Genomic DNA, 14221 nt, shown 5'->3' on the forward strand with positions numbered 1-14221 from the left:
TTCCTGCCTGCGGTCGGCGCCTGGCAGCGGTAAGCCATCACTGATGCTGTTACTGGATGCAGGGACATGCGCACTCAAGCGCAGTCTGCCGTCACTTGGTTTACCTGCAGGGAGGGAGCTAACCTTCTCCTGTTGCACCCCCTGTCTTCCCTCCAAAAGCTCCCGGTTGGCGTGCACAGCCCCTTTTATCTCAGTCCCGCCTTTTGTCCCAGAGGTCACAGGTTTGTCCCCGTCAGGAACCCCGTCCCCCTGTAACACAGGTGACTGTCCCAATAGTTCCGGCCCAGAAACATTGTGGTCCTCAATGCTTTGGCTCATCTTCTTACACCCCCCTCCACCCATTTTACTCGCCATTCCATGGGCGAGGATCTTTATGGAGGGTTTGGTTACCTTCTTCTTCGGACCTTTCTCTGCAATATGAACTGGTCCTGGTCATAATGTTTGGGGGGTTTTCCTGCTCTTGTCAGTTCGGAGCGATATAAATTGGAGGGAGCATTGGAATCCTCAGGGATGGCGGAGTTCAGTCGTATGGCTGGCGTTACAGAGTTAGCTTCCTCTGGTGAGTCAACACTTGGTGCAGGGGTGCTGTTCTGCCTTCATACACGTTGACACGGTGTGCAATTCAGAATAAACCACTGTTCTGTGTTCCAAATACGAAGACTGTTCTCTGTAGTCTAACTTGTTTATTGGTGAACAGTATAGAACATGTGCAGTAAAACTACAAGGAATACAAAATGACATAGGTAAGTATTCGGCAGATGATGACACAGCTAACACATTTATAGAAAGTGTACGGTGATGCAAACATTACATGAGAATACATGAGTCCCTGATTACATTCACTGTGAACTGGTAGCTAAACAGTTAATGACATCTCCTAGCTACTAGACAGTAATAACACCTCTGTAAATCACTGCAGTGTAAGAAAACACTGATTCTTACCAGATATGCTTTACCCAGATAGCGACTCAAGTAGAGAAGTCACAGGAAAACAAAGATAAACAGGAGGACAAAATTCACATGCACATCCTATGAGATACACAAAAAGAAGATGAAGTCTCCTTCATCCCAGAATACACTGCGTAGTTCCCACAATGCATTGCTTCAATCCCAAAGTGCATTGCTTCTGTTAAAGGCACAGGCTGTGACTGCTGTTTAAGATGCAGCGATAAATTCAGCCACCACTAGATGGTGCTATAATTAACCCAGCAATAATACAAACAGATTGCTTTATTCAGAGCACATAACTCACCAGGCTGCCCTATATTCAGAGGGCAGAACACTCCCTGCCTGGCATCAACTGATGCCACTTACAGGCTCTTTTGGCGAAAGCAATAGAATTAGCTCCGCAACTGGTCTGAGGAATAGTTTACTCTCCCCAGCCTTCCACACTTTGACCTCGACATTGCGCACCTTCTCATCTTTGCTTGGGAATACCTTGGTGATGAGGCCCAGAGGCCACTCATTTCGATGTGTCTGACTGCCCTTCATGAGCACAACATCACCGGGTTTGATGTTCGGCTTGTCGATCTGCCACTTCTTCCTAGGCTGTAAGGTGGAGAGATATTGCTTTCTCCATCTATCCCAGAAAGTACTGGAGAGACTTTGAACTTGTCTCCATTGACGTCTGTAGAGATCCTTGTTGCTGAATTCTCCTAGTGGAGCACTGGGAGCGTTGGTTTTCTGAGTAAGTAACATGGCGGGAGTGAGAATGGTTGGATTTTCAGCGTCACTGGAGAATGCAGTCAATGGTCTGGCATTTATGATTGCCGAAACTTCCGCCAGGAAAGTAGTCAAACCTTCGTGTGTGAGTCTTGTGCTACCTTCCTGCAAGAAGATAGAGTCTAAGATTCTACGTGCAATTCCAATCATCCTCTCCCAAGCACCTCCCATGTGAGAAGTGTTAGGCGTCGGGTTCCTGCAGCGGCTCAGCAGGAATCCAGAGCCTCACATTCTGCGGTCTCTCATTGTCTAACGACCGCAGAGGAGATTGCTCAGCAGTCTCAGTGTCCCAGATGCTCTGCCCAGACCTGCTCTGTGGGTCTGACTGTTGCTGCCAGCTTTGGGTCAGCAATAGCAATGCAGCCTGCTTTGCAGCAAAACGCTCCAGAGATTAAGCCCTCTCGTCGCGCTACTGGGCATGCTCACGAGACGATCTCCCATTGGAGATCGGGAGTCACATGCTCAGGTCCTTCTCCTGATCTCATTGGTCCATCTCAGAGATCTGGAAGGTCCCGGAAGCACACGGCTATAAAAGGTCCGCATGGCCACTCGGCCATGCGCTAGTATAGTCTCTAGTTGCTACTGTGTGAGTGATGATGGATGCATGAACTTGCAAATGACTCATTAAGATCCCCTTCCTCTGATATTATGAGTGTGTATAGGGACTTAGCTTTAGAGTCTGCGCCAGCCAGTGGCAAGCTACAAGCCACAACAGCATCCTCCACAGTGCTAGCGTCCGACAGTGCGCCTGCTACCGGGCATTGTCGATTAGCGGCAGTGTCTGTCGCCGCGCTGCAGTCTGCAGCTCCTCTCAGCATCCGCAGTTGTGACGCCGCATGCACGGTAGGTCTAGACGGACTCTGACCCTCTGCTTAGGGCCCAAATCCTGTGACCACATACCGTGCAAGCACTTCTATGAGACCTGTGAGTCCAACAGGCTCAGTATTTATGTTAATGCCTTAGGCGTCTCTGTGAAGAGGCGAACGCACTTTATTATTTATTTATTTAGTGCGTGCCGCCGTTCCTACCATTATACTAGCGCCAGGGTCTGGCTAATAATGGCGGACCAGCAGCAGCTACGGCAGTACATTCGGCAGCTGGAGGGCAGGTTGGCAGCCCTCAAGAGTTCTACCTCGACCGCGGATGCTGCTGCGGTCTCTGCCCAGACAATTGCAGAGGCTGTCTCCCGTGCATCCATGTCCACGCCCACGCCGACAATTTCCTGCCTCCCGTTGCCCGATAAATTTTCTGGTGACAGCGCCACCTGTTGGGGTTTCGTGAGCCAGTGCTCTATCCAGCTCAAGTTACTGGCCGAGCGATTTCCTACAGAGCGGGCTAAGGTGGAGTTTATCGTCTACCTCCTGTCAGGCAGGGCATTGGAATGGGCTACACCACTATGGGAGCATGATGACCCTGTGGTACTGAGCTCTGCTTGGTTTCTGAAATCACTAAAGCAGGTCTTTTTAGGGCCCCGGGTCACTCACGACACCTCTCTCCAGGTACTTGCGTTAACACAGGGATCCCTGTCGATCAGTCAGTACGCCGTCCGTTTCTGGACACTGGCTTCCGAGCTGGAGTGGCCTGATAAAACACTCACCCCTGTGTTCTGGAGAGGGTTGGCTGAGCAGGTCAAAGATGCTTTATCTACCAGGGAGGTTCCCGTAAGCCTAGAGGAGTTGATTGCGATTTCCACCCGTATTGACCTCCGTTTTACGGAGCGCGGGCTGGAGCGTACTCAATCCAGACAGAAGCTTGGGTTGGATACCGACTTCTCTGAATTGCTTGAACCCCCTGATCTGGAAGTTATACCTCCTGAGCCCATGGATGTGTCTCGTATCAGTCCCAAACCGCGTCCGGCACAGGGCTCCACATGCCGTTACCTGTGTCGACAGTCTCGCCACATGGCTAACTCTCGCCACATGGCTAACAGGTGTCCTCAGCGATCAAAAAAACGTCAGTAGTAGTTGGTGAGGATCTACCTAATATGAGAACTTTCTCCTCCAAATCGGTATTCCGAGGGACGTTAGACAGTGGAGCTTCCACCTGGGAGGTAGAGGTCACGGTGGACTCTGGGGCAGAAGGAAATTTTATGTCTTTGGCCTTTGCCCAAAAGCACCCTATTCCACTGGTGCCACTTCCTCACCCCATGACCGTCAGGGTGGTCAACGGATCTACCTTGCCATCTCAGATTACCCATCAGACAGCACCCCTGGGGTTTTCAATCTCCCCGTCTCATCACGAGACGTTGTCCCTGCTCATTATGCCAAAAGGTATAGACCAGGTGCTTCTCGGACTTCCCTGACTCTGTTGCCATTCCCCTCATATAGAGTGGTCCTCGGGGAGTATACTGGGCTGGAGCAAGGACTGTGTGGGAAGGTGCATGGGGGGCAGTGTCCAAGTAGCCTCTGCGGAGGTGCCCGCGGGTCTGTCCATGCCCGCCACTGGGAATCTGAGGTCCACGGTTACGGCCGACCTTGAATCTGTGCCTTCGGCCAAGACCTTTGTCCTGCCTCACCTGCGGTCCAAGGTTCTCGCGTGGGCACACGCGTCCAGGATGGGTGGTCACTTTGGTTACAAGCAGACCACAAAACTCCTGGCAAGGTCTTATTGGTGGCCGCACAGGGCTCGGGACACTAAAAAATACATTCAGGCATGCGCCTCTTGTGCTCAGAGCAGCTCCTCTAAACAGAGGCCGGCTGGGTTACTGTATCCCTTGCCGGTGGCAGACCGGGCATTGGAGGTTCGCGACTGTTTGGGTCGCACTCTGCATGTCAATCAAGCCTCTAAAGAGAGAATGAAGATGCCCACCGACACATATCGGCGCCCCGCTCCAACTTTTGCTCCTGGTGACTTTGCCATCCCTGACCCCTTCCACGTGTCCCTTCTCAAACCTGTTCACATGTCCCGGTTTTCTGAGCCATCTGCCGGGACATCAGACTTGTCTTTGGACGAGTCTGAGGCCTATGCTTCTGTAAGACACAAGGTGGTACGTGGCAAAAAGTTTTTTTTGATGGATTGGAAGGCTCAGGGGGGAGGGGGCCCTAGGAGGGGGGGTAATGTTAGGCATCGGGTTCCTGCAGCGGCTCAGCAGGAATCCAGAGCCTCACATTCTGCGGTCTCTCATTGTCTATCGACCACAGAGGAGATTGCTCAGCAGTCTCAGCATCCCTGACGCTCTGCCCAGACCTGCTCTGTGGGTCTGGCTGTTGCTGCCACCTTTGGGTCAGCAATAGCAATGCACGCTGCTTCACAGTAAAACGCTCCAGAGATTAAGCCCTCTCGTCGCGCTACTGGGCATGCTCACGAGACGATCTCCCATTGGAGATAGGGAGTCACATGCTCAGGTCCTTCTCCTGATCTCATTGGTCCATCTCAGAGATCTGGAAGGTCCCGGAAGCACACGGCTATAAAAGGTCCGCATTGCCGCTCGGCCATGCGCTAGTATAGTCTCTAGTTGCTACTGTGTGAATGATGATGGATGCATGAACTTGCGAATGACTCATTAATAGTGTTGAGTGATACCAGCCGATACTGAAAATTATCGTATCGGAATGGATCGGCCGATCTAAAAAAAGTATCGGGTATCGCCGATTCCGATACCAGAAGTCCCATTCAAGTCTATGGGACTTCCGGTATCGGAATAAGAAAAACCCTTTTCTGTCCTTGTACAGCCTCTCGGGGGGGTGTACGGACCATCCGGGGGTCTGTGCCGGCCTGCCGGGGGTCAGTGTCGACTGCCCGGGGGTCTGTGCGGACTGCCGGGGGTCTGTACCGGCCTGCCGGGGGGCTGTGCCGGCTGCCGGGGGTCTGTGCGGACTTCCGGGGGTCTGTACCGGCCTGCCTGGGGGGCTGTGCCGACTGTCCGGGGGTCTGTGCAGGCTGCGGGGGTCTGTGCAGGCATCGTCCGATGGGACTATAAGTCCCATCGGGCGACTCCTGCTACCATGACGGTGATTGACACATTAGCCAATGATGGGACAGTAGTAGTCCCATCATCCGGCTAATGTGTTGAATGTAAAAAAAAACAAAAAAACATACTACATACATACTACATACATACTACATACATCATACATACTACATATATACTACATACATATATACTACATACATACTACATATATACATACTACATACATACTACATACATACTACATACATACTACATATATACATACTACATGCATATATACATACTACATGCATACTACATATATATATATATATACTACATACATACTGCATACATACTACATATATACTACATACATACTACATATATACATACTACATACATACTACATATATACTACATTCATACAACATACATATATACTACATACATTACAACATACATACTACATACAACATACATACATAGTACATACATACTACATACATGCTACATATATACTACATTCATACAACATACATATATACTACATACATACAACATGCTACAGCCATACAACATACATACTACATACAATACATTCATACAATAAATACATATAGACATACAGTACATACAACATAGAGTACATACTCACCATTACTTGTCACTTTGATCCCCGAAGCCAGTGTCATCTAAGGAAAAATATGAAAATAACAAACCACCAAATACTCCCTGATCCACAGAAATCCACGAGTGAGTGTCCCACGCCGATCTTCCGTGAAGAGCAGCAGCATCAGCTGATGCGACCGCTCTCTACGGGGCTCAGGAATCCAGTGTCGGGAGGTAGGTATCCTTCCGCACTGTATTCCTCCGCCACTGTAAAAAAAATAGTCCCTGGTCTCACTTTATGGCAAATGCTGCGTGGGAACTTTTTCACACAGCAATGCCAAAAGTGAGACTAGGGACAATTTTTTACAGTGGCAGAGGAATACAGTGCGGAAGGATACCTACCTCCCGACACTGGATTCCTTGAGCCCCTAGAGAGCGGTCGCATCAGCTAATGCTGCTGCTCTCCACGGGAGATCGGCGTGGGACACATGTGGATTTCTGTGGATCAGAGAGTATATGGCTTGTTTGTTATTTTCATATTTTTCCTTAGATGACACTGGCTTCGGGGAACAATGTGACAAGTATTGGTGAGTATGTACTCTGTGTTATATATACTGTATGTCTATTTATGTATTGTATGAATGTATTGTATGTAGTATGTATGTATTGTATGAATGTATGTATGTTGTATGTATGTAGTATGTATGTATGTTGTATGTCTGTAGCATGTTGTATGTATGTAGTATGTATGTAGCATGTATGTAGTATATATGTATGTTGTATGAAAGTAGTATATATGTAGCATGCATGTAGTATGTATGTATGAATGTAGTATATATGTAGCATGTATGTAGTATGTATGTATGTGGTATGAATGTAGTATATATGCAGCATGTATGTAGTATGTATGTAGTATGTATGTACTATGTATGTATGTTGTATGCAGTATGTATGTTGTATGAATGTAGTATATATGAAGCACATATGTAGTATGTATGTATGTTGTATGAATGCAGTATATATGTAGCATGTATGTACAGTAGTATATATGTATGTTGTATGAATGTAGTATATACAGTCATGGCCAAAAGTATTGACACCCCTGCAATTCTGTCAGATAATACTCAGTTTCTTCCTGAAAATGATTGCAAACACAAATTCTTTGGTATTATTATCTTCATTTAATTTGTCTTAAATGAAAAAACACAAAAAGAATTGTCCTAAAGCCAAATTGGATATAATTCCACACCAAACATAACAAAGAGGGTGGACAAAAGTATTGGCACTGTTCGAAAAATCATGTGATGCTTCTCTAATTTGTGTAATTAACAGCACCTATAACTTACCTGTGGCACCTAACAGGTGTTGGCAATAACTAAATCACACTTGCAGCCAGTTGACATGGACTAAAGCTGACTCAACCTCTGTCCTGTGTCCTTGTGTGTACCACATTGAGCATGGAGAAAAGAAAGAAGACCAAAGAACTGTCTGAGGACTTGAGAAACCAAATTGTGAGGAAGCATGAGCAATCTCAAGGCTACAAGTCCATCTCCAAAGACCTGAATGTTCCTGTGTCTACCGTGCGCAGTGTCATCAAGAAGTTTAAAGCCCATGGCACTGTGGCTAACCTCCCTAGATGTGGCCGGAAAAGAAAAATTGACAAGAGATTTCAACGCAAGATTGTGCGGATGTTGGATAAAGAACCTCCACTAACATCCAAACAAGTTCAAGCTGCCCTGCAGTCCGAGGGTACAACGGTGTCAACACGTACTATCCGTCGGCATCTGAATGAAAAGGGACTGTATGGTAGGAGACCCAGGAAGACTCCACTTCTTACCCCGAGACATAAAAAAGCCAGGCTGGAGTTTGCCAAAACTTACCTGAAAAAGCCTAAAACATTTTGGAAGAATGTTCTCTGGTCAGATGAGACAAAAGTAGAGCTTTTAGGGCAAAAGCATCAACATAGAGTTTACAGGAGAAAAAAGAGGCATTCAAAGAAAAGTACACGGTCCCTACAGTCAAACATGGCGGAGGTTCCCTGATGTTTTGGGGTTGCTTTGCTGCCTCTGGCACTGGACTGCTTGACCGTGTGCATGGCATTATGAAGTCAGAAGACTACCAACAAATTTTGCAGCATAATTTAGAGCCCAGTGTGAGAAAGCTGGGTCTACCTCAGAGGTCATGGGTCTTCCAGCAGGACAATAACTCAAAACACACTTCAAAAAGCACTAGAAAATGGTTTGAGAGAAAGCACTGGAGACTTCTAAGGTGGCCAGCAATGAGTCCAGACCTGAATCCCATAGAACACCTGTGGAGAGATCTAAAAATGGCAGTTTGGAGAAGGCACCCTTCAAATATCAGGGACCTGGAGTAGTTTGTCAAAGAAGAATGGTCTAAAATTCCAGCAGAGCATTGTAAGAAACTCATTGATGGTTACCGGAAGCGGTTGGTCGCAGTTATTTTGGCTAAAGGTTGTGCAATCAACTATTAGACTGAGGGTGCCAATACTTTTGTCCAGCCCATTTTTGGAGTTTTGTGTGAAATGATCAATGTTTTGCTTTTTGCTTCATTCTCTTTTGTGTTTTTTCCATTTAAGACAAATTAAATGAAGATAATAATACCAAAGAATTTGTGTTTGCAATCATTTTCAGGAAGAAACTGAATATTATCTGACAGAATTGCAGGGGTGTCAATACTTTCGGCCATGACTGTATGTAGCATGTATGTAGTATATATGTATGTTGTATACATGTAGGATGTATGTATGTATGTTGTATGAATGTTGTATATATGTAGCAGGTATGTAGTATGTATGTAGTATATATGTATGTTGTATGAATGTAGTATGTATGCAGTATGTATGTAGTATGTATGTAGTATGTATATAGTATGAATATATGTAGCATGTATGTAGTATATATGTATGTAGTATGTATATAGTATGTATATATGTATGTATGTAGTATGTATATAGTATGTATATATGTAGTATGTATGTAACATGTATGTAGTATGTATTTAGTATGTATGTAGTATATATGTTTGTTGTATGAATGTAGTATGTATGTAGTATGTATGTAGCATGTATGTAGCATGTATGTAGTATGTATGTACAGTCATGGCCAAAAGTTTAGAGAATGACACAAATATTAATTTTTACAAAGTCTACTGCTTCATTTTTTTCTAATGGCAATTTGCATATACTCCAGAATGTTATAAAGAGTGATCAGCTTAACAGCAATTACTTGCAAAGTCAATATTTGCCTAGAAAATTAACTTTATTCCCCAAAACACATTTCAACATCATTGCAGCCCTGCCTTAAAAGGACCAGCTAACATCGTTTCAGTGATTGCTCCATTAACACAGGTGTGGGTGTTGATGAGGACAGGGCTGGAGATCAATCTGTCATGATTAAGTAAGAATGACACCACTGGACACTTTAAAAGGAGGCTGGTGCTTGGCATCATTGTTTCTCTTCTGTTAACCATGGTTATCTCTAAAGAAACACGTGCAGTCATCATTGCACTGCACAAAAATGGCCTAACAGGGAAGAGTATTGCAGCTAGAAAGATTGCACCTAAGTCAACAATCTATTGCATCATCAAGAACTTCAAGGAGAGAGGTTCCCTTGTTGCCAAAAAGGCTCCAGGGCACCCAAGAAAGACCAGCAAGCGCCAGGACCGTCTCTTAAAAGTGTTTCAGCTGCGAGATCGGGCTACCAGCAGTGCAGAGCTTGCTCAGGAATGGCAGCAGGCAGGTGTGAGTGCATCTGCATGCACTGTGAGGCGGAGACTCTTGGAGCAAGGCCTGGTCTCAAGGAGGGCAGCAAAGAAGCCACTTCTCTCCAGAAAAAACATCATGGACAGACTGATATTCTGCGAGAGGTACAGGGAGTGGACTGCTGAGGACTGGGGTAAAGTCATTTTCTCTGATGAATCCCCTTTTCGATTGTTTGGGACATCTGGAAAACGGCTTATTCGGAGAAGACCAGGTGAGCGCTACCACCAGTCTTGTCTCATGCCAACTGTCAAGCATCCTGAAACCATTCATGTCTGGGGTGGCTTCTCAGCCAAGGGAATGGGTTCTCTCTCAGTCTTGCCTAAAAACACAGCCATGAATAAAGAATGGTACCAGAATGTCCTCCAAGAGCAACTTCTCCCAACCGTCCAAGAGCAGTTTGGCGATCAACAATGCCTTTTTCAACATGATGGAGCACCTTGCCATAAAGCAAAGGTGATAACTAAATGGCTCAGGGAACAAAACATAGAGATTTTGGGACCATGGCCTGGAAACTCCCCAGATCTTAATCCCATTGAGAACTTGTGGTCAATCATCAAGAGACGGGTGGACAAACAAAAACCTTCAAATTCAGAAAAAATAAAAGCATTGATTTTGCAAGAATGGACTGCTATCAGTCAGGATTTGATCCTGAAGTTGATTGAGAGCATGCCAGGGAGAATTGCTGAGGTCCTGAAGAAGAAGGGTCAACACTGCAAATATTGACTTGCTGCATTAACTCATTCTAACTGTCAATATAACCTTTTGTTACTCATGATATGATTGCAATTATATTTCTGTATGTGATAAAAACATCTGACAAACACACATAAAAACCAGAGGGCAGCAGATCATGTGAAAATATAATATTTGTGTCATTCTCTAAACTTTTGGCCATGACTGTAGTATACATTGTGAGAATCATGTGGGAATAGTGGATGAGGGCAGGTATATCTCGCCCAGATACCTTTCCTATGTGGCCTAGTCTGGTCAGTATCGCACCTGGTTACTAATGAATAATGGGAGGCGTATATAAAAGGATGCCAGGTGGTTGTGTGAGTGTCTCAGCCTGGGAACACAGAGAGCCTGTCTGTGTGAGAGACACACGTGAGTGAAAGCAGTGCCCACTGCAACTGTGGTTTGGCTGGACGGGAGAAGCCCGCCAGTTGGTAGTTAGGTTGTACTTTGTTTAGTTAGTGCCGGACAGGCAAGGATTTGTTTTATGTTTTTTTTCTTATTAATAATAATAATAATAATAATAATAATAAATTTTATTTTTATAGCGCCGACATATTCCGCAGCACTTTACATTTCAGAGGGGATTTGTACAGACAATAGACATTACAGCATAACAATAATCACATACAGTAGATTATAACAAATACCAAGAGGAATGAGGGCCCTGCATTGCTTTCACCGTTAATAAACCTGACCCAGTGTCAGTTATACCTGGACCCCGGCTGTGTGCCTGAGTTTCATGCTGAACGCACGTGACCTTTGACCCCAGCAAAGGCGATCCCGGAGTGTTTTATCACATTGTGGTGGAGAACGCGGGCATGACGTGGGAAGCATGAGCATGGAGGACGTGGTGAAAGCGCTGGTACAGTCCACCGCCGTCCAACAAGAAGCAAATCGGGTGATGATGGCCCAGCTGAAGGAGTTGGTGGACATGACAGTTACCGATCGTTCGCTTCTCCAGCAGGTGGCGCAGCGCTTGGCAAGCTTACCTGAGGTTAACCTGGAAGCCGAGTCGAGAGTGATTCACGTGAGTCGGTACTGGCAGAAGATGACGACCGAAGAAGACGTCGAGGCATACCTGACCACGTTTGAAGCGACGGCGGTGCGAGAAAAATGGCCGAAGGCCCGATGGGCCGGCCTGATTGCCCCGTTTCTTTCTGGTGAAGCCCAAAAGGCTTATTATGACTTAGAACCTGAAGCCGCGCAGGACTTTGACAAACTGAAAGCCGAGATCTTGGCCCGGCTGGGAGTGACGACCGCTGTCCGTGCACAGAGAGTGCATCAATGGACTTATCAGCCGGATAAATCACCACGGTCATATGCATTACTACTTCCTATGGGTCTGTGCAACATAAAGTGGGACTCGTCCCGGCGTTGTTGCATGATGTTATTCTGGGCCGGGATTTTCCCCACTTCTGGCAACTGTGGGAGAATCAGTTGATATCCCTGGGTAATAGTGCGTGTGGGTCCCGAACCCCTGGAAGAGGTCTCCCCGGAAGACTCGGGGGAAGAGTCTGCTGGAAATGACCTGCAGTTCCCGTTTTCAGTCGTGGCGGGTGATACGGAGGAGACCGGGGAAGAGGAGGAGGCCGACAGCCGTCCACCTCCCCGTTTGCCGGATTTAGAAGTTCAGAAAGATGACTTCCAAAGCGAGCAAATAAAGGATCCTACCCTTTCTCAGGCTAGGACAAATGTAAAAGTGATAAATGGGGTACCCGTAGAACCTGGCTCTAGGCTGGCATATCCTTACATGGTTCTGAAGAATGATTTACTCTATCAGATAGAGAAAAAGGGGGAAGACACGGTGCAACTATTAGTCGTGCCAAAACCCTACCGGCGGCAGGTGCTGGACCTGGCCCACGGACATGTGATGGGAGGTCACCTGGGAGTCCAGAAAACCACCAAAAGGATATTATACTGTTTTGTTTGGCCAGGCATGCATCACGATATTCGTGTATATTGTGAGTCTTGTCCTGACTGCCAAGCCTCTGCACCTAAGCCCCGGTTCTGTAGCCCTTTGGTATCCCTACCTATTATTGAAGTCCCGTTCGAGAGGATTGGGATGGATTTAGTTGGGCCCCTTCCACGGTCTGCACGTGGACACCAACATATCCTGGTCATCTTGGATTATGCCACTCGTTACCCGGAGGCCATCCCTTTGCGTAACACGGCCACCAAGACGATTGCCAAGGAACTGGTGCATGTGTTTAGTCGGGTCGGTATACCAAAACAGATACTCACCGACCAGGGGACCCCCTTTATGTCCAGGGTAATGAAGGAGCTCTGCCGATTGTTACAAATCGAACCGTTAAGCACATCCGTATATCACCCTCAAACAGACGGGTTGGTCGAACGGTTCAATAAAACTCTGAAGCAGATGCTGAGAAAGGTGATAGACAAGGATGGGAAGAACTGGGACTATTTACTTCCGTATTTGCTTTTTGCCATCAGGGAAGTACCCCAGTCTTCCACGGGATTCTCGCCTTTCGAGTTATTGTACGCCCGACGTCCTCGCGGACTGTTAGACGTTGCAAAAGAAACCTGGGAGGGTCAGGTCACTCCGTTTAAAACGGTGATAGATCACGTCACACAAATGCAGGACCGTATTGTGGCTGTTATGCCCATCGTCAAAGAACACATGATGCAGGCTCAAGGAGCCCAAAAAAGAATCTATGATAGGGGCGCCAAGATCCGTACGTTTGCACCCGGAGATAGGGTGTTGATCCTGGTCCCCACGGTGGACAGTAAGTTCCTGGCAAAGTGGCAGGGCCCCTTTGAGATCAAGGAAAGAGTTGGTGAAGTAAACTACAAAGTATACCAGGCAGGTAAACGGAAACCTGAACAGATTTATCATGTAAATCTGATAAAACCCTGGAAAGATCGGTCTGCCTTGTCAGCGGAGCTGGCCCGTCCCGTCTGCTCGCATACCGTACCGGAGGTACGGGTTGCAGAGACTCTCTCGGAGCGGCAAAAGACTGAGGTCAGGCAGTTTCTACTTCACAACCAAAAGTTTTTCACAGAAAAACCCGGGCAGACTACACTAATGAAACATGACATCGTAACGGAACCTGGTGTCACAGTTCACGTAAAACCCTACCGAATCCCGGAAGCGCGCCGTGAAGCCGTTTCCCGAGAAGTGAAGGCAATGTTAGAGTTAGGAGTCATTGAGGAATCGCACAGTGCTTGGTCCAGCCCGATTGTGCTAATTCCTAAACCGGACGGCACCATCCGGTTCTGCAATGACTTCAGGAAACTGAATGCAGTCTCAAAATTTGATCCCTACCCTATGCCCTAGTCGACGAGTTAATAGATCGGTTAGGAAAAGCCCGGTATATTACGACCCTAGACCTAACAAAGGGTTATTGGCAGATCCCTCTGGCGGAAGCTGCCAGAGAAAAGACGGCATTTGCTACGCAGGAAGGTTTATTTCAGTATGTGTATATGCCGTTTGGACTGCACGGGGCACCGGCGACCTTCCA

This window comes from Dendrobates tinctorius, unplaced genomic scaffold (genome assembly GCF_039654945.1).
Source record: "Dendrobates tinctorius isolate UK_male_01 unplaced genomic scaffold, ASM3965494v1 ptg000120l, whole genome shotgun sequence".
Lineage (NCBI taxonomy): Eukaryota > Metazoa > Chordata > Amphibia > Anura > Dendrobatidae > Dendrobates > Dendrobates tinctorius.